A 22399-nucleotide genomic window follows, 5' to 3' on the forward strand; every position below is an offset into this window, starting at 1 on the left:
GAGCACCTTGAACTCGTACAAACCGTCAGGCGTTATGAACGCGGTCTTTTCACGGTCACGTTCATCGACTTCGATCTGCCAGTATCCACTGCGTAGATCAAGAGAGGAATAGTATCGGGCATGACGCAGGCGATCGAACGAGTCATCAATTCGGGGCAACGGATAAACGTCCTTTTTAGTAATCTTGTTGAGGCGACGATAGTCGACGCAGAATCGGAGAGTGCCATCCTTCTTGGCGACCAGCACAACTGGCGAAGCCCACGGGCTTGTTGACGGCTGGATAACCTCGTCGCGGAGCATTTCCTCGACCTGCCTCCGAATCACCTCCCGTTCTTTCGCAGACACTCGATAGGGGTGGTGTTGTATAGGCCTCTCGCCTTCATCCACTACAATGCGGTGTTTAGCGACCGATGTTTGTCGAACTTAAGAAGTGGTCGCAAAGCAGTCACGAAAAGAGTCGAGGATCATGTGGAGGCGGTGTTTCTGATCGGCGGTTAGGTCGGGGTTCACGTCAGTCATAACGGGGGCGTCAGACGTCGATGCATGGGTGTCTTTGAGGGAGCAGGCGCAGTGAGAGACTGAGTCACTAATTTCATCGAAATAGGCTATGGCGGTTGCTTGCGGCAAGTGGCGGTATTCGGCGCTAAAGTTCGTAACAAAAAGCAGCGTTCGCAGTCCGCGGAGGGAAGTAACACCCCGCGCAACGCAGACTTGTTGACTCAGCAGTAACGACAGGTTACCTTCCGCAACCCCGTGAAGAGTGCGTGGGTTGGAGCATTCCACCGTAATAAACAAACTGGAGCGTGGTGGTAGCGTGACATTGTCATCACACACGCGAAAAACAGGCCTGTCGGGCTCGCTGCTGTCGGCTATGGCACAATGAGGTGAGAACGTCACGACAAGTTCGCGGAGGTTGATTATCGCACCGTGTTCCCGAAGAAAATCTAACCCGAGGATGAGGTCCTTCGAGCAATGAGCCAACACAGCGAAGCAGGCAGTGAAGGTGACACCACGAATCTCCATTCTAGCGGTGCAGACGCCAAGCGGTGTCACCAGATGGCCTCCAGCTGTCCGGATATGTGTCCCAGGCCAAGGTGTCAGTACTTTCCTCAGGACAAGCGTCAGACCACGACTCATGACGGAGAAATCGGCGCCGGTATCTACGAGAGCAGTCACGCGGCGGCCATCAACGATGACCGAGATTTCAGCCGAAGCTTGGTCACCGTCAGAAAAACGCTGTGTGAGGGAGGTCGGACTAGGGGATCGTTCTCGCGGTCGGGTTGGGGCGTCAAGCGGAGGCGTCTCCGTTCGTCGAAAAGTCGTCGGAGTTAAGGGTCGTTCAGATTGTCCAATTGAGGCGTCAAGCGAAGAAGGCGTCTCTGGGCGTCGAAAGGTCGTCGCGGCGTGGGGTCGGAGGTCGGGTCGCATGCTAACGTCGGTGAGCCGAGGATGTTCGTCATTATGTCCGGTGACGGCGGCCCTACCTCCGTGGGTCGCCGTCCTCAGTTTTCCCGGCGCGGGCTGGAGGACTGCCGGACGTAGGACTGGCGAACTGGTGAAGAAAACCGTCGAGGCGACGGTGACCGGGACTGACGTTGGGCAGTGGGTACAGGTGGGACGTTGGCCGCTAGGTACTGATCGATCTCGCGGGGTCGTTCACCATAGCGCGGCAGGGGTGCGTCGGGCGAAAAGCCGCGCAGGCCAATCCGGCGGTACGGGCAGTGACGACGGATGTGGCCTGCTTCGCCGCAATGGAAGCACAGGGGCCTGTTGTTCGGCGTTCGCCACATGTTTGCCTTCGTGACGGGTGGGCGGTCGTCTGGCAGCGCAGTCGTATGCGGCAATCGGTGGGACGGCGCGGTAGGGGCAGGAGAGTGGAACGCCGGCGGTGGTGGCGTAGGACTTCGCAATGTCTCGCTGTATGTCATCACATAGGGCGCCGGCGGTGGCGGCGGTGGAGTGGGCCGCACCGTGCTGCGTATCTCGTCACGGACAGCCTCCGAGATGGCGGTGACACTAGGAGGCTGCTCCACAGAGCGAAGCTTCTGCAGCTCTTCGCGAACGATGCTCCTGATGAGCTCTCGGAGGGAGGTGTTCTCATCCCCGGGCCTCGGCATGTGGCACTCCACAGCAGTGATGTTTGAGGAACGGCCGTAGTGCGCAAACCGCTGCTGCAGGGCGCGCTCCATGCATGCCGCCTCCTTTGCAAAATCGGCGTCTGTAGGCGGAGGATCCCGCACGAGCCCAGCGAACAATTGCTCCTTGACGCCCCGCATCAAATGGCGCACCTTCTTGGCTTCCGACATCGAAGGATCAGCGCGGTTGAAAAGCCGGGTCATGTCCTCCACGAACATCGCCACGCTCTCGTTTGGCTGCTGCGCTCTCGATTGCAGGGCCAATTCAGCACGCTCCCTCCGCTCGTTGCTGCTGAACGTATCCAGCAACTGGCGCCGGAAGTCGTGCCAGGTGTGGATGGCGGACTCGTGGTTTTCGAACCACGTCTTGGCAGCGTCCTGGAGGGCAAAGTAGACGTTCCGAAGCTTGCGGTCCTCGTCCCACAGATTAAATTCAGAGACCCTGTCATACCCGTCCAACCAGTCCTCCACATCTTCAAACTTGTCACCATGAATCGGCGCGGGCGTACGAGGCGAATGAAGAAGCAGCGGTGGCGGACTCACAGTTCGCTGGAAGGTCTGGCTGGCCACCGTAGAGGTCATCTTGCGGGATAGCGCGGCGAGGGGATTGTACTCGGGAGCTAAGCCTTTCAAGCGGCGGCTTGACTTGTGGACAGGTGTCGTGTCCAGGGGGTGTGGCTGAGCGCTGGAGGTTCCCGGGACCTCTTCGTACATCGATCTTACCCAGCACCTCCACCAAAAATGTCACGGACGCCGGTAGGACGTTCAATCCCTGGCAGAACAGTACCTGGCGAGCACACTGCGCAGAGCGTAGCCGGCAGGGGCCTAGCACCGAGCAGAAGAGGACGAAGTCCGGCGCGCGACAAAGGTCGAAGACAGACCGCACGGGGGAGCCGGTAGCGTGATGGCTAAACTAAGTGCGGCAATATATTTTCTTCCGGGGCATGCTACAAAGAACTATTAATTAGAAGATGGAAATCACAACATATAGCATCCGCTTTTTGCCGTGAAGCCCCGCCGCGGTGGCTCAGTAGTTAGGGCGCTCGACTACTGATCCGGAGTTCCCGGGTTCGAACCCGACCACGGCGGCTGCGTTTTTATGGAGGAAAAACGCTGAGGCGCCCGTGTGCTGTGCGATGTCAGTGCATGTTAAAGATCCCCAGGTGGTCGAAATTATTCCGGAGCCCTCCACTACGGCACCTCTTCTTCCTTTCTTCTTTCACTCCCTCCTTTATCCCTTCCCTTACGGCGCGGTTCAGGTGTCCAACGATATATGAGACATACTGCGCCATTTCTTTTCCCCCAAAAAACCAATTATTATTATTTTGCCGTGAAGAAAAACTTTTGTTGTGTGATCTATTTATGTCACTCCCCAACGGCTGCTTTTATTTTAACATGGTATTTAATAAAATATAGCGATATTTTATGCACACGATCTATCTACGCACATTACGAAAACAGTGGAAAATCAACAGATAAGCAAGCAGGCAAGGACAAGAGAACAATAAATTTAGAGTGCTTAGCTAATACATCATAAAACGATAAGTCTAAGCAACAAAGAACTAGACAAAAAGGCAATGAACAACACAGCGTTGAGAGTGAGTGCCCCCTGGCTCAAATTAGTTCTGAGCATATTTTCTCTTAAGTGTACAATCATTCTACACGAATGGTTAGCAGAAACAACAAAGTCACAGTTTCGGTCTATCATGAGTGTTTTCCATAGCCCGTGCAATTGAATGAAAAAAACTCTGAGGGTGCTTATGCCTGCTTATGCGGCAAGATGCGGAAGCATGTAATTTGAGGGAAGGAAAGGAAGCAATAGCTCTGAAATCTCGACTTCTTGGAGGGCACCGCAACCGCGTGTTAAAGCATGCAACTTAAGCTGCATGTTTTATCGGTTCGAACCTCTGTCGCAAGTCCCAGACAGCTTACGGTTGAAATTGCATATGTCATTGGTCCGAACCACTCTCGTAAGACAGCCTCCAACTTGAAAAAGTCTTTTAATTTTTATGCAAAGAGAAATGCTATGGCACCACCCCAAATTCAATATGACGAACGGTTGTTCAAAATTTGGTGAATGTTTTCGAGAATACTGCTGCCATATTGAGGTGAACCAGTGATGACATCGCTGGGATTTCATCAGCGCTTCCTAATGTCCGGACGCCGTTGAGTATCTGTTGCGGTGGAAATGTCGCGGAGAGTTTGAAGGATGCTTCACTCCCGCGACCGGTTGGCCCGGTATTGCACTGCCTCCGGGATCGGCCTTGTGTTTAGCGCGTCTGTACTATCCTGTCTCTCTATCCCATCTTTTAACTCTCCTACTATATGCACGAGGTAGCGATTGTGGCTCGGCTTGAGCCAGTGAGCAGGCCTCCTGTGCACTTTCCTTTCCTTTCTTCCTGGCATCAACAGACAGACTTCCTATTATGCTATGGTTATGGCTATGCTATAGATCATACCTGATACCTGATTTATTATCAGCAGCGGGTCCTTGGACGTACGGCATTAAAGGTATTTTTGGAATATGGCAGGGTGCTTGGCTTGCAGCACTCTGGCACGGGTCGGCCCGGTATTACGCTGCCTCCGGGATCGGCCCGGGGACGATTAGCGCGGCGCATCTTTTCTTTCACTCTGCTCTCCTATCCTTTACCCCTCCTACTTTCAGCACGAGGCAGCGAGCGTGGCTCTGCTTGAGCCAGTAGGCAGGCCCATGCTCTTTCCGTTCACTTCTTCCCGTCAGAAACATCAGTCAGTCAGTCAGCACTTCCTATGTCGATTGCTCAAATCAGCGTCATCGCAATGGCGGATGCTGTTTTCCGCCGCGCGTCTCTTTCCATCATTGTTCTTAACTTTGCTAACGACTCTTTGATTTGGCTGCAATTGTTCCGCAAAAGTTGCGCCACCGTGAAACAAGAGCTCAAGACTGGTTACAGCGGTTCACAACACTAGCGCCGCACTGTGGCTGTCAAAACGAATATGCAAGTTCACAAAATGTGAAGGCCTTGTCGTCTGCAGCGCCTCGCCAGCGTCGCTACGCGGGCTCCCTAGGCGGATGCTTTGTGTCGGGTGCTCCATTGATTCACGCCCCTTTTTACGCGACAGTGTTAAGGAGCTCGTGTCGCAGAAAAGCCGGTGTCTTCGGCATCGGCGGCGTTGACCGCCAGCTAAAAATGGCGCATTTCGATGGACGCCTGAACCGCGCCGTAAGGAAAGGGATTTTCCTTTCCTTGCGGCGCGGTACGGGTGTCTAGCGAGAATTATGACAGGCGTCATTTCCTTTCCTTAAAACCAATTTTCATTTCATTTTCCTTCTCTTAAGGCTCGGTTTGGGTGTCCACCGAGATATGTGAGACGGGCATCCTTTCCTTAAATTGTACAACAGGCCACGCGTCGCGCCGAACGGGCGTTGGCGTTCCGTTCCATGGACTCCTTGGCTACGCTGCAACACGCTGTCACGTCTCACTAATAAAGACGTAGCTTAAGCGTCCTCCAATTTTACTTCTTTTTCTTGCGTGGTGCATCGGAATTTTCGTGCGTGTGTCTATAAACGTGATCGAGATAGCAACTCGCTTGCAAGCGGTTATGGAGCTGCTAGAGTCCCACAGCGACGGAGAATTCGACAAGATAAGCATCTTAGTTACATGTGGTGTCGTCAGAAATGATCGCCATTCTACCCTTAGCTACTGTGAAACTGTAGTGGGCACGTACTTCGAAGTGGAGTTCAAGTGACTCTTCCGGCGGTCTAAAATAACTTTTGATGAGCTGAGCGCTCGCTTCATGGTATCCGCCTTCTTCCCTGATGCCGTACAAGGAAGGCGGCCGATTTCGGCTGAAAAAACATAGACTCCCAGAGCGCAATGTACTCTATTGCCGATAAATTTGACGTGATGCAGTCATCGGTGCATGTGTAGGTCGACTGATTTGTCAAGTTTTTACACGCCTGTCTTTCTGTCTGTCTGTCTGTTGTTGCCAAGAAGAAAGAAAATAAAAGTGCACAGGCCTGCTCACTGGTTCAAGCCGAGCCACAATCGCTACCACGTGCCGAAAGTAATAATAATAATAATATTATTAATATTATTATTATTAATAATAATAATAATAATAATAATAATAATAATAATAATAATAATAATAATAATAATAATAATAATAATAATAATAATAATAATAATAATAATAATAATAATAATAATAATAATAATAATAATAATAACTAGTTTTGGGGGGAAAGGAAATGGCGCAGTATCTGTGTCATATATCGTTGGACGCCTGAACCGGGCCGTAAGGGAAGGGTAAAGGAGGGAGTGAAAAAAAAGGTGGAGGGCTCCGAAATAATTTCGAGGACCTGGGGATCTTTAACGTGCACTGACATTGCACAGCACACAGGCGCCTTAGCGTTTTTCCTCCATAAAAACGCAGCCGCCGCGGTCGATTGCAGAAAGTAGGAGAGTTGAAAGATGGGATAGAATACAGGATAGTAAAGACGCGCTAAAGACAAGGCCGATCCCGGAGGTAATGCAATACCGGGCCAACCGGTGGCGGGAGTGAAGCATCCTTCAAAGTTTCCGCCACATTTCCAAAAATCAGTCCAATTAGACCCGTAACAGATACTCTACAGGGTCCGGACATTCTTTTTTTTGCACGCCATCAGGGACGAAGTAACCTGCTGGCCCAGCAGCGCGGAGATGGTCCGAGTGAAAGCCGGATTCCTCGCGAAAAGCCACGGAGCACTATCGGGTGCATCGATGGATGTCATGCAGACATTCTTGGGCCACATGATTACTACAGCCGGAAGAAGTTTTCGTCCATCATACTGCATGGGATCTGCGATAATAAAAACAGATTCACGCATGTTCTGATCGGTTTTCGGGGTCAACACAAGATGCGCTTGTGCTGAGAGAAAGCGTGACACGCTGTACGCGTTATTGACTTATATAGTGTGCTGCGTTAAACTTGAGCCCATGCCGCAGGCAAGCATGCATGCGTAAGCTTGCTGCAATATATTTGCTACATGTCCTACAACTGCATACACAGCTTATTAATTATTGTGAGGCATAGAAGAAATCACGCCTCTGCCTGTACCACTTTCGTGTAACAGCACAGGCCGAACTTCGGTCAACCATGTTTCAACGCATGCTTTCCGTTGTAGTCGTATTATTTTGCGGAAAACTCTAGAGCTAGCGCCAGCACGCATCGTTAGAATACCGTAGGCGGAAACGACAGTTAACGCGCGCTGGCTATCTAGGAGGGCTCGGAAACTGGCTCTTGAAAGCGCCGCTGTTCCTGACTTGAATTTACTTGAAGTTTGACCGTTCGTTGGAAGGGGGGGGGGGATGGCATCCACAGTTTCGACTTCGCAAGCAGGTTGCTTGATCCCTGTAATGAATCTGGTCTTCATTCTCGATCGCTGCTCCCTGGTATGAAACCGTAATCGGCACACCGCCGGCTCCTTGAATTTCCGGTGCTCAGTGCTGCACCAAAGCACCATGCACATATAATTCTGTGTGCGGCTGATTGAAGTCAACCGGAATGTGAGGACTTCAATTCCAAATTGCGCAAACTTTGTCTAGTCCTGCGTTAAGTTTTCGAGCAGCTTGTCCAAAACGACTCCTGAACAGTTTTTTTTCCAGATTGTATTCTGCGTTCCATTTTCTTTATAATAATTTCACCTTCAAACAGTTTGAACCATTGGTCGTTTTCAAATTCGGTCTAAATAAGTAGAAGTGCGATACCGTTGTTGCTGTTACCTAGGCAACAACAACCACCGAACAACTTTTCACACCGCAAGCAGCCCGTGCCTAGGAAGCCTCCTTCGAAACGTAAGGACGAAGCACAATTGCGCGTTATAGAGTAAACTGACCTTTTCTATAATGAATGTTCTTGCCAAGATAGAAGGCTGCAGGCTTTTGACTACTGACAAAATAAAAATTAAAAATGTATTTTGAATTTGTGCTATTGGTATATTCATTGTGAATTGAAATTCTGTTATAGTTATATGCAGCCTTCATTGAAAGAATACAGCCCAAGGAGGTTGCTTCCCAGCCATATAGCGGGAATCTCAAGCATATTTGGCAGTACTAAGTTTAGGGGGTTGAGGACGCGAGTGTTCTCCAGGGCCTTCGTGGCATTACGGTCACTGAGGATGCAAAGCTAGCTATGCTGCAGGGCTCTGAATGAAACCTCTTGGACTGTATATTTTGATATACACTGTACCAAAGTGATCAAGTTGAACGAAGGCACAACTACATGTTCATTTAATAGTTTTTTACATATCCTCATGCGTTTAGCTAACACAGTTCGTTTTGCACATGACCCACACAGAACCACTAGCTGTGAGTGGGGTCTTTTTAAGGGCTATTCGTTGGTTCATCTTCATTGTTTTCTAATTTATATTTCGCAATTTCCTTCTCGTGAACATTCACAGGGCTCAGAGGAGTGTAAATCAGGAGTTAATGCAGGTAATGTTATCAGACAGCGCCCATTTCTCAATTATGCTCGTTTTGTTCTCATTGCATTAACTGACTCTTTTTGTGCACGCTCCCACGCTTTGTCATATGCAAGTGGGCTCGACTTGTTGCTGGCAACTGCGACGCTTGTTGACTGTGAGAGGTGTCTACCGCAATGTTGTACCTATGCATTTCCTGATACACTTGCTTTCACAATTTTTCGCATTCGCAGCTCCTGAGCCACCAGGCAGGGTTGAAGGTCACATAGAGGCTGCGGACCAAGACTTTTGTGAGTAATGTTAGGCATAATACTGTCGGATTGTCTGTAGTCCACGCCTTATTTCTGATGTGCTCGCTTCCTCCTGCCTCAGCTTCCCAGCTCACTCAGGATCACTCTGAGCCACAGTGCTTAAGGCAGAGTAAGTGTCCAAGCGCAGTGGCCTGTCATGGGGAAATTTTCTACGACTTTCCTAGGCTTATGACTGTGCTCATCCTCATGCCCAATCAGCTACTGCGTGCAGTGTCCAGCAAAGCATGCAAGAGTCATATGTGTGCTCATGGAAGTCCAGGCTCGCTGTGCGCTGTAATTGGACTGCACATTTCAAAGCTCATTTTTGTGATTTGCTTCCTGTTTTCATTACATGCATTATTCCCTGAGGAGTGTCACTTGCAGCCGGACTGTTCCTGGCAAGACGAGGATGGTGAGTTTCTCATTGCTGTAAGCTCTGCGGTAGAATCCTGCACTGGGTGAATTATGAAGGAATCTCGCACCAGCTGTGAGCGGCGCGTTGTTGAGTGGTGTCATATTAGTGCCGAAATGCCTATCTTCGTTGTCACTGCCTTCAAATCGTATTTCTAAAGATGCTTCCTCTTGTGGTCTTTCCGAGGGCATAGAGGAGTGTACGTCTCAAGGTAATATAAGCATTTTCAACTACACCCTCTTCTCAGTTTTACTACTGTTCCTCTCATTGCTCTCACTGACAGTTTTGCGCAGTCTCACAGACTGTGTCATTTGAGAGTGGACTCAATGTTTTTTGCTAGCAGCTGAAATGCATGGTCACCGTGGTAATTCTTACTGCTCTTTATTATCTATGCACTCTTTGATGTACTTGCTGTCAATATTTCTCACAATTTCAGTGTTCGAGTCACCAGACAGGGTTGAAGAGCACATTCAGGTCGCGTGCAAAGGCACCTCTGGGTATTGTCTTGAGTAATTCTGTATCCTGTCTTTTGTTCAAACCTTGTCGCTATATGCTGGTGCCATTCTTCTTCAGTGTTCCCAAATGCTCAGGACTATTCTGAGCCACAGAGCTTTGGCAACGTAAGAAAAAATAGTTTGATATATTCCTAGCAGCTATGTCACATGCCTCGCTATTTAATTTTGACTTGCTCACTGATTCTTTGCTGCAGGTTCTGGTGTGCCTTTTGCTAGTGGGACTGAGGAGCCCGCCTTAAAAGCTTGCTTCACTATAGTCTATGATTGGTACCCACTGCTTAAGCTTGTGCAATGTCTCACAATCCCTGTCACTTCGTCTTACAGACAGTATTCCATGCTCTGGTGCAACTGCTGACCGTGGAAGAAACGGATACAGTGATATAAATGTTGAATAGCATTATTGAAATTGTACATTAACTGTAGCATCAACAGTGCTGTTTTATTCACTGCATTCACTATTCTGTAGTGTTGCTAGGGGACTGCTCAACTACCCAGACTAATTCTACTGAACTGTTGGCGGCCCTGCAGATGAGGATAAGGGAATTGGAGGGCCAGCTGCAACATGCTCGTCCAAGAGCGGCAGATTCACAAAAAACGAAAAACAAGGTTGCTGTGCAGAACACGCTCCGGAGACAGGTACAGCACTTCTTGGCACCCGACCAGCTACTGTGCTTGGAAATACTCATTATGAAGGGGACGCCATGGTCAAAAAGAACAATACAGAAGGCCCTCAAGGTGAGCTTGTAATAAGGAGGCCGGGGCTACAACGTTGTCTGGAAGCTTAGTGTGCCGTTGTCCACCAAACGGACGTTGCAGCGCCACCTTGAACATAGTTTGCTCCTGGCATACAGCATGAAATACATTTCCTTGCTTTCAAATTAAGCAGGACAAGCAATGGCATCCATTCTCTTGCTGATTTACTGGCTATGCAATGATACCCTGGTTACGCTAGGCCCACAGAAGCGCAGAGGTTCTGAGTGAGTCAAATTTTAGTAATCTATAAAGGCTACATACAATGGCTGCTATATTCTGCACATTTCTTCGCGACCTGGTTGATAGTGTGAACATAGCTTGTTGTCGCGCAGCCCTTACTAAACTCAGGCTGACCCACTGGTTCACTGCTTTTGCTCTAATTCCGAGAGTGATTGCCTTCGTAAAGATCTAAAAAGAGACAATAAGTGATCACTCAGCAATTTTTATTTTCTTAAGCTTTTATTGACCTTTCCTTACGGATTAAGGTCATATTGGCATTCTTCCAAGAGCCCGGCGCTCTCGAGATTATTAGGCTTCCACATCGTGACTCATTATTTTATGCAAGTCAGTGACATGAATGACTTCGAGTGGCATGCTGTCCTCATGCTCGATGAGATGCAGCAGACAGCGTGTATCGCCTTTGGCCAGGAAACCGCAACTGTTATTGGTGAGCCAACTCTCCCTCTAGCAGATGGAACTCTGCCAGCGGATGCACTGGCTACGCACGGTCTTTTTCCAGTTTGGGTGGTGTTACTACCTGTTAGAAACAAACTGTCGCATATCATCCTACTAGAAATACCTTCATTTACGCTGCCAGCAGAGTTAACATTATTCGCATGCAGCAAGAGTGTGAAAAAAATACGCATAAGGCTTTACACCATTGGTAGTGACATGGGAGCTGGAAATCAAGGTGTGTGCAGGTCAATAGGTATGTTTGCAGGCAGACATTTCATTTACCGGGTTTCTTGATCTCACCCTTCTGAGCCTAGCCGGAAGCTATATTTTATGGAAGATGTTGCACACTGGGTGAAAAACTTGCATAACCACTTTACACGCGGCCAGTCCGTTATCTTGCCAAAAGACATAGTTCAAAAATATGCATTGTTATCCAACGAGGTTAACATTGCACACATAAAAAAGCTTGTTGAAATCAATTCCATTTTCCAATTATACATAGCGCCTCGCATCAAAGAAGCTAGCATTGATCCAGGGCATTTTGAATAATGAATGTCGGGCTAGCTTTTTCGTTGATTAATCATGACACAAAAGTAGCTCTACATTTCCTCATACAAAAATGGGACATTGAGCGTGATGTCCTCACAACAGGCTGGTTTTTCAAGGTTGTGTTTAAGTGGTTACGATTCTCACTTCACGCACAACAAAGCTTGCAATTAGCAGGCTGGATAATCAAAAGTGCAGTGAGGCAGTGGCTTTTCTTGAAGATGTTTTTACACCTCTTCGAATGTCTTGGAAACGGTAAAACAACCAAGCAATTTTGGAGGCCAGTTCAGACCGGCAACATTTTGGTGACAACTGTTGCTTAGAAACTGCAGGACTACTACCTCAACACAAGGGGCTTCACATTTGTGCTTCTCATCCAGTTTGGGCAACGTGCTCCAGAAAAACTTGTTTCCCACACTGCGGTCCAAACATCCAGTGCTAAGGTCATTAGAATTTCGCGGTGCAATTCGAGCAGCGATCATGACTCAGTTTCTAAGGCCGAGCAAAGATGGGAGCTATAATCATGGGAATGGATTTTTTCTTACTGGTTTGAGCACAGAAAACGTAAAGGAAAATGCAAGCCCTCATGCTGGATCAGGGTCTTTTCAGACGAAATTCTACCGATAAGTGATCCTGAAGAAGAATCCCTTGTGTGTCTTACTGGTTATGCTGTAAGCAATATGAAAAAAGAACATGCCATGCTGTGCCGATTGCAGAAGTGCAATGACTTGCGAAGAGGCTAGTGCACTGACAAGCCTGAAATCTTATACTCAGAACACCAAGCTTGTCTTTCCAGCAGCTGCCGTGGTAGAGTTATTGAAAATGGCTGTGAATTTCTTTCGGGCTAATGACATGAAGCTTCTTCACAATGAATTAACTCTTGCTCAACTGGTGGCCTCCGCTAGAGAGTGTGAGGTCTGTTAACGGTTTCCCCTATTGCCACAATGTTGTCGACAAGTTGCTGAGAGTGCTCTTGAGGACTAGAACCTAGATTCTTCTGCGTAAAAAAATAAGCGCATGGTTCACAGCAGATCAAGCGTACAATGTGGAAGCAGTAGCATTGGTTGAAACCACTGATGTGAATTAACATTTTTTACGTATTCAGTGCATAGAACTTTTTAAATTATGGGACTTAACGTCCTGGAGCAACACTTGGACTTCGAGGGTTATCATCTGAACCCAGCGTCTCTTCAGTTCTTCGCTCATCCGCCTAGTTTTTCGTTGAAGTCAAAAGTCTTGCTAAAATGTGTAGTCTGTTTCTAGCATATGCATCAGTTGTTTCCTTCATTGTGCAAAGCATCAGAAATGAACTGACATTATGCGGACTTTGGCACCGTGAAACTGGATGTGGCTCGTGAAAGGTGCAGTAGTGGAGGTGTTTCGTTCATTTCGACACCTGGTTTTCTCTGAAATCTGCACAAATTGCACAGAATACATATTTTCTAGCATTAAGTCAGGAATTGAGCGGAGTATTGTGCTAATATCAGTCTTTTGTATTTTAGGCTACTGTTATTCTAAATATAGCTAAGCACTGTTAGTTGTATTTGCCTGTGATCTTCACAAGAAAGAGGGCAAATAGCTACTCGCAAGAAGTTACTAACTTTGGAGTTCATAAACAGTTCAACACTGTCCAAATGTGGCATCCTCCTTCACCCCTCCTGTGAATAATGCAAGCATGGCTTTTGGTGAAGTGAATAAGCACTGATGGTAGCCATCCCTATGTTTCTGATTTATACAATTAAAAGTTACCAATTGTGAACGGTGAGAAAATGTGCACTTTCATATGCCAAGTTCAGTGTTACATTTGAAGTTAGGTTTCTACATGCTGCCGCCAAGCGTGTTTCTGGTATCATAATTAAGCGCAGCTTTAGACAACTGAGTCAGGTTTGTCGGTCGAATCTGTCGTTTCAACAGTGAGCGGAAGAGAATACGTGTAGGAAGTGACAACAGTGAAGCAGGGATAAATGTTTGCGCGTGACGAGCCCCAGAGGATCTGCTCAATGCTCGAGGTTTCATTGCAGTGGTGACATTTCGCCTGGTCAGATAGGCATTGGTGGTGACAAGCAATGAGGAGGCTAACGACAGAATTTTGCTGGAGATAACGCGGTATGGTAGAATCTTCTAGATTGGTTGATGGTGGTGGCATGATCAGCCCCTTGTGCTTTCTCTCTGTGCCCTGAGAAATGGATGGCGTTCATAGTGGAGCATCTTTTCCGTTGTGCGTGGTTTCAAGCGCCCAAGTCATCGGCCCGAGTACCCAAAAAATAGGTAGCAGCGGTGAGTTTCTGGGTTCATTTTTTTTACTGCAGCTTCCTCTAGCGGGGAATCCACTGATTTGCTATATTATTTGAAGCGTTGCAGATAGATGTAGCTATGCTGAATACTGTGGGCATATCAGTGTATTCTGCCTTCTCAAAATTGCCTGCACGCTTTATGACAGTTATTGTGAATAATTATATTATGATACTGGCAATGCGAGGGTGTGGTTACCTCTAGGATTTCACAGGATCCAGCATCCATGAGCGGAGGCGCTTCTGTGTGTCGAATGATTTAGGTTAGTGGCCCAGTGACGGTTGCAGAGCATGTCCCGGCAGCAAACGCGGCGTCGGTGTGTTAGGCGGTGTTGGTTGATTAGCTTTGCTTTTGAGTAACCATATACTGAGTTTACTATTGACTGCGCTGTTCGGACTTCTTTTGGTGCATGCCAATGAAGTAGAGGAGGGAATGTCAGTAGGCAGGTTGTTGCGTACCCGACCAGCTCGAGGATGCCTTTGCCTGCGCAAATATATGATAATGTTTGACTTAAGCCTTTTATTATTTGGAGATGCATCCTGCTAATATGCTGGAAATCTTGATTTTTTCTGAAGAGCGTTTGGGTCAAAACACACGACCCCCTTGTAAGCAGAGTGTATATATGCAGAAGCACCGGGATTTTTTTTTTGGGCGGGGCAGTTGAAGTACTTATGACTTCATTACTGGTTATGTCAGTTTCCTTAGTGCATGTTCCTTGAGCCCTTAACCTCTGTGGCTGAAATTCCTTAGCATATGATTCATATGTGGAAGTTGAGGACAGCTTTTTCAGCCGGGCACTCACACTCTCGTCGTCTTGCAAATGGTAGCCAGAACTTCTAAATAAATACCAGTGGTTGTAGCAGCCCTTTTCAAGGTGTTTAACGACACTCCATTGCTTCGTTACACGGTGCTCAGATTCGTTACCCATGCTACTCCAGTAGGAAATGTCTAAGTTTGAAATATAAGCTTGTGTGGTGTTGAGACCTTCCTGCAAGATTGCTTTTTGACCTAAGGAGTCCTCGTTGGACCATATAGGGTTACTGTTCACATAATTTCTTCGACAAAATTCCTTTATTTGAGTTCTTGGCATAGTATGTGCATGAATACATAAGAGAAGGTTGGCAATAGTAGCGAAGATTGGGGTTTTGATAGCTCTTCATTGCTGTATTGTAGGACAGTGCTGTCTATAAGGAGGACTATTTATACATGAGAGTGTCTGGCTTGAGAGATAGGAGGCAGCGTAGGTAAAAGAAGGTTGGCAACAGTAGCGAAGATTGGTATTTATATAGGTTTTCATTGCTGTATGATAGGACAGTGCTGTCTGTAAGGGAGGAGTATTTATACATGAGAGTGTCTGGTTTGAGAGATGGGAGGCAGCGTAGGAATGCTGCATGATCAATTTTGTCGACAGCACATTTGCAAGTCTGCAATTAATGGTGCGAGTTTGATTGAGACTGGGGTTTAAGATTATGTAGGTGTTTATTCTAAGCTTGGTATTTTAAATGTTAACACAATATTTTAAATGTGCTGCGGCTATTAATTAACTTTTGACGTTTTTTCGAAGCACGTATAGAATTTTTGTATGTGTAATGTTTCTAGAGTGTTTGTGCATTTTATGAATACATCTGCCAGTTCACTCAGCTTATAACCTAACTGAGAAGAAAATACCTTTATTTGTGATATCGTTTCTTGTTTCTTTTTTGTGCAAAAAACGACTGCTTCCTTCCAGTTATGCTTTTCTTGGTATGAGCCCTTTCAAGGGCATTTCGTTTGCATACCTATAGCTTGCAGTTTCATTTCTGCAGTCTTTGGTCTTGGTTGCGGCTCTGCTTCATGTGTTGTGATCAGCATATGCATTCATTGTGAAGAATTATTTCAGTGGCACCTGTGATTTGTAATGTGGTTTGTGGAGCCTGTGCTGTAATTGCCCCTAGTTTCTTGTTCCATGATCACTGCACGCATTCATTATGACGCATCAGTATTGGTGCTGCCTTAGGAAAATATTTGCCAGTTTGCAACTCTTTCCGAATACTCCATGGCTCACTTTTGCTTGAGCCTTTTGATCAAAATGATAAAGCTAGCTTACCTTCAGTTCTTCTCACGTTAGAGTTCATATGAATTTTGTCTGGTATTTTGGTTACCACGCATGTAACTTGAAATCAGCTTTGGGAAATATAATAGCTTCAGGGTTCAATTTATCATTGTGTGTCCATGGGTTGCACTTATTGGGATGCATCTGTGATTGAGCTTTTAATAAAACATTTGGCATTTCACTCCCGCCATTAGTTGATTTTGAAGTAATTGCACATCTTCTGGGTTCAGTGTTGTTTTCATCTGTTTTAAGATGCCCATGGATTTATACTCGACTACTTAGGTTCATTTGCTTGCAGCTTGTATTCTGTGTATTGGAGTCTACGTGAAAGAGTTTAAATTTAGTGTTGATGATATTAGTTTCTGTTTCTTGTTGCAAATTTTTTTCATCTTCCTATGTACGTGTTTGCATTATTATATTGAAATCAATTTTTATGTAATTTCTGAAGCAGTTGCCTTACGAGCTGCTCTCGAAAAATAGGGTTATGTGTGTTGCTTACTGATTTATAGGCTTACTTGTTTTATTTGTGATTCAAGGTGAAGGTCCAAAATATTGTTTTCTGCAATGGATCTCAAGAATAAAACCATTAGGAACACAATAAACTAATGTACTATTCGCCTGTTGCTTATTGTCTTTTCGTTCCTCTTCATGCTATTTGTTACAACCGGGATCCCGCCGTGTGCTGCGGGTTTTCCTTTCATTATTTCAATATACGTGTCCGGTTAAAGCCTATCCTGTCATAGACCGAGAGATTTACAGTCGCTGCAACCAAATGATTTAATACGCTTTGTCATATAGACATTCCAGAGTACAAAGCTACACCGGCTCTCTAGGGAGCTGTTAGCATTAGTTCACGAAAGGTATCGTGAATAAGGTGCAGGGATGGTCGAAAACGAACATTTGAGAAGACAAAACAAGGAAACGAAAAATGTGGACTGCAGAAAAAGCACAGGGGCTGTGTTGTGTGCCATGCTATATTATTTTGCATTATTTGAACCAAAATGCTGCTGCGCTGACTCGTACAGAGTTATATGCAGGGGTGCCTGAAATTGCAGGATGAGCAAGTTTTACAAGCCTACGACAATAACAAACAGTCCACAGTTGAATCAACTTTATTCCACAAGGGCGACTTCACCATCTTTGAGATCTGTGGTAGATTTTAAGATGCATGTGTCCACGTTTTTGATGATGTGTTATGGTTTCAGCCCCTCCTGCGTATAAGAACTGTCTATGATGACGAATAGTTACTTCGGACTCGGTGCCTCTTGTGTGTCATACTATCTTTTCGCATGTATTTTGCGCTTTGGTATAATGGATTGTTACCACCCTATGACAGGTCGTTCTATTTCTTCAATTTGCAATTCTTATATACTGCACACTTAGGATGGAGCCTTCGTCCACTGTCATGCTGGCTATAACTTGATAAAACAAGCGAGACTTCAGACCCCACACAACGATGATCCTTAAATGTTTACTCGTAGCACGTGAGAACATGCAACTACACCAGAATGTTCGGAACAACATATAGTGGATGCACAGGAATTCGTAGGTGTCAATGCATTCTTGATTGATTTCCTGAAAAGTCCATTTTTTATCACTCATGCCTCTTTTTGCAACCTGTATATTGTTAGCACTCATCTGTACAATATCTAAAGCAATATATATTGACCACACAAATAAGGAAGATTACTCAAGTGGCTCTGTCAAGAGCGAGATTTCTTCTCACTGCGCAAATAATGCAGTTAGACTATTTAGGTAGAGACTTCATTATCGCAGTGCAGGCTACAAATATTCGCGAGGTAGGCTTTCCCCTTCAATAAGCAACTGTTACAAATAAAATGTCGACATCACACTTTATTGTAATAGTTAATGCACGCGAGAGAATGTTAGTGCAGTCAAAAATGAGTACATACGTAGCGCGGCTTTGATATCGTGTTCCGAGCACTGTTACAAGTGAGCTGCCTGGTTCAGTATACTCCGCAGAGGACCGCCGCCAAAAGCAGTAGACGTGCAAATGTAATTACGGGGACTTCAAATTCCTTCTCTGGAAAACTCATTTTCGCGTGGCAACCACGTCCCGCGTGCAGAACCTTCTTGCAGAACAGCAGAACCTTCTTCAACGAAACAGACCACCGCAGTTTTATTCACGACCTCGTCGTATAAGATCACGCTGAGTGCGCGCCCCATCTTTAGATAATTGACGTACAGCAAAGTGCAACAAAAAGCCGGGCTGTGCCGAAGCGCAAACGCGCACGATGAGCGGGCGGATGTGTGCCAAAAATATGGCACCTAAGTGTCCTCTTTTCACCTTTTCGCTTAGTGTTTTTGATTAGTGAGACATCTAGTATCATGAAAAACAAGGCAAATGCGCTTGTGTTATGATATTATACGCATTGCGAAAGTCATAGGACATAGTAAGCTGCCACTCGTGGCTTCTAACAACACGTTGACGGTCAGTGCTGACATCATGCCCAGTTTTTAGAGAGCAGCAGCCTTTCGTTCTGGCCTTCTTTTTCTCAAGTGAACGGTCTCTCTTCAAGAGAAATGGTGCTACAACCTCTACATGTTGCATACTGTTTTAGTGCCAAGAAATCAGTTGAAACCTTTCTTCGACTGTTGTATTACAGGATAGCAAAGGAATAACAGAACAAATAAGCATTCCCATGTCATTTTCTTTGTACAGCATCCCCAAGATGCGCGCTTATGAAAGCACCTACGAGTCAATGCTTTTGCATGCACAGAATGCCAGAACAAACCTGCGAAAGTTAGTTGTGGCGTGCAAAATGCACGCGTTCTGACGCTACCAATGCTTTCACTTTTATCAGTTTCTTGACAGATTGCATGCATGTTGTTGTTCCCTGTTTTCAAAAATCAGTGCACTACATTGTATATAACAAAAATATACCGCCACTTACACCTGGAGAGTTGAAATGAAAAGGTCGGTTTACACCCTATGAGCTTGCATCCGCTTTTTAAGTTGTCAGGCGGCTTCCAGGATCAAAGAAGAGAGTTCAGTACTGGACGTCTGCAGGCCACCGTAACAGACTTAAAGTGTACTGCCTTTTTGCTTTGTAAATAAATTAAATCAAGTAATTCTAAAAAGTAAGGTGATTGTGAATCTAATTCACCATATGTTCACTGATTTTGTCTCATTCAAAAGGTTAAACGCTGCGGGTCGATATCGCCGCGAATATTTGCAGTTTTTTTCATTCTTCTCCTTACAAAAATGGCTGTAAACTTTCTTTCGAATTTGTATGAACATTCTATTGACTCTATTAACACTGCCAATTTTTACATTCTATAAACAATTGTTATTACACTTGGTAGAAAGTTACTTCTTTGTATATACTTTCCTTGATAGAAAATTACTAGAAACGAAACCTTACATTCTATGCACACTTGTCACTACAAGTTTGGTAGAAGTCACTTCCTTGTATATATTTTTGTTGATAGAACATTACTAGAAACGAACCCTTACATTCTATGCACACTTGTTAGTACAAGCCTGATGTGAGGTTACATCCTTGTATATACTTTTGTTGATAGAAAGTTACTAGAAACGCCCCTAAATTCTATGCACACCAGTTAGTACGAGGTTGGTAGACGGTACTTCCTTGTATATACTTCTGCTAATAAAAAGTTGCTAGAAAATATTAAAGCATTTTGTCACATCAAGAGAAATTAATGACCACAGTGTATGCTGCTGAATACGATGGTGTATGGTTTATGGGGTTTGAACGTCCCAAAGCGACTCAGGCTATGAGGGACGCCGTAGTGAAGGACTCCGGAAATCTCGACCACCTGGGGTTCTTTAACGTGCACTGACATCGCACAGTAGACGGGCCTCTGCAATTTTTCCTCCATCGAAATTCGACCGCCGCGGCAGGGATCGAACCCGCGTCTTTCGGGCCAGCAACCGAGCGCCATAACCACTCAGACACCGCGGCGGCTCTTGTTGAATATGAATAAAACTGCCTTGTTCATGTAACAAAGATGACCTTACCCGACTGCACGGTGAAATTTGTTGCAGCAAGCTACAAATATATTACCGAAGTGCAACAACAATTTAAAAAACCTCCAACTTCAATCATGTAGCAGGCATTCAACAATTCGACATAGACACTAAATAACCAAAATATAACAGCAGAAGCTTTTATTATCATTTGTTAATACAATGTTGGTAAATATTTCTTTATTTCTTGGTAATTACTTTTATTAATAAAAAGTAACTAGAAAGCAATTAAGCCTTTCGACGCAACGCAAAAAGGTGCCAAAATGCTAAAAATTATAAGCTTGCACCTCAAAGCTATGACATTGTATATATTACAGCAGTGGAATCAAATTTTTCATATCTTTTGTTATTAGTTTTCGAAGCATTCCCATATGCGTGGGCTGGTATAAAACCAAACACCATTATAATAATGTACTTTGCCTGTTGCAGATATTTAACTATTGATTCAGTTGCATAAAGATTGAAGTCCCAGAGGTGGCCTATTTTAATATGATCAAAACCACACCCCACGTTAGCATAAAAGTGATAATTAACCTATTACCTGAGTGCATATACTAAAATTAACAATCTTAATGTTGACGAGAGGAGAGATGGGAAGATCAGAGATTTAGTTGGTTGTAACGCCGCACTTCTCTCACTCAAGTCAAAACATTGCGACGTGATAAAAAAGGAAAACAAGATAGTAAATATGTCGGATAATTTGGGCAATTAGGCCAATTGCAATAAATGCGTTACCAAGCCGCAATTTTGTGCTACACTGCTATGATAGATTAAGGAGGTTGTTAATGCTACTGTTCTTTCATGCAAAATTGAAAGGAGGACATGGAAACACGTGTAATAGCACCTGACTTATGTCACTCCGCCATTGCTCTCTCCGGCTGGCAATACACTGAGAAAAAAGCCGCCAGACGGGCCGATGAGCAGTGGCGTAGAGGCTCGAGGCAGATGCTATGAAAGGCGTTGCCATCGACGGGGTTTGGGTCGCTTGGTTGAGCCTCTCATGGTTAAATTAGCTGCCGGCCGTCACTTCGGACACGTAGTTCACCGCCCTGTGTGCAGGTGAGCAGCCTGCCACATAATCGCTTTCATACAGACACACAACGCCCAAATGCAGGGAATGGCCACTATAGGTGCTTGCGCACTGAAATAATGTCAAATTTTTAAGCTCTCAATTTTTCTGTGAATAAAACCACTCCTCATTTAAGCATTTCAAAGATTCAAATTATGGTAACCCGCATTAATTAAGAAACAGCACCTGGATAAATTTTACTGAATTAACAATGTGCGAAATAAGTGTGCGCGCCGCCCATTACTGCATAAAAATAACGGATCCGTTAATTCATCTTTGGATCTTTGCAGTTGTGTATAGATATGAATTTTCCCCATTAAGCCTTATTTTATTGTTCACCACAATCCACCCCAAGCTGGTTTTAGCCACCTGCGCAACGTCGGATTATTTATTGGCTCAATGTTAACTTCTTATTATAGGGGGTTGCGAAACGTTGCTATGCAGTTAACAGAGTTTGTGATCAGTTTGTAGGGGATGTATATTTTCAGCATGGCAAGAAAAGTTAAGTTCACTCTGACATATCAGGAAATTGAAATTTTCAAGTACACTGAAATATAACTGTAGTGGTACAGCAATGGTGCGTTGGAACGGCGCGAGCTATACATACTTGTCCACTTATCAGCACCCATAGTAATAAGCGACTTGTTAGGCCAATTACAGATGCATCAAAGTCCAGTTGGAAGAACAGTTTTCCGAACTATTTAAAGAGAATGAACGCAATCATAGGCGAAAAGCTTATTAGTTGAGGAAGTGCGATTAGCAATATTGCGCTTATTGTGAATATTAATAACATAACAGTGTCGCACATGATAGTTTGTGGCCAACCATACGTTAAGGGACATGCATACGAAACATAACCATCGATTGCTAAAAACAGAGCTCTGTAAATGACTAATCACTATAGCAATGCTGTGCTGCGGGGTTGAACGTGTAAGGGACTTGGTTTAGGAGGAGAAATCATGGCGTACTTTTTCACACGCTCACGCGAAATCGAGAAACACCCGACCTAGTTCTGGTCCAGGGTATAGAGAGGAGGCTCAGCAGATCTTATAAGAAATAAAAAGCGTTTCACGTGAAGAGTGTAAGCAAAAATCTTGTTCTTCGGAACCAAAAGACGAGATTCAGTTGATGAAGGTAAAAGAGGTTAAAATAAAATTTGCGCC

The 22399-nt window shown here is 45.3% G+C and overlaps 1 pseudogene; it reads right to left on the bottom strand.

The window, feature by feature from the left end:
* Nucleotides 1-6625: 6625 nt before the first annotated feature.
* LOC144105825 (U2 spliceosomal RNA) lies at nt 6626-6795 on the bottom strand (annotated as a pseudogene).
* Between the last annotated feature and the right edge of the window lie 15604 nt (nt 6796-22399).

The sequence above is a fragment of the Amblyomma americanum genome, chromosome 9 (genome assembly GCF_052857255.1).
Source record: "Amblyomma americanum isolate KBUSLIRL-KWMA chromosome 9, ASM5285725v1, whole genome shotgun sequence".
Classification (NCBI taxonomy): Eukaryota; Metazoa; Arthropoda; class Arachnida; order Ixodida; family Ixodidae; genus Amblyomma; species Amblyomma americanum.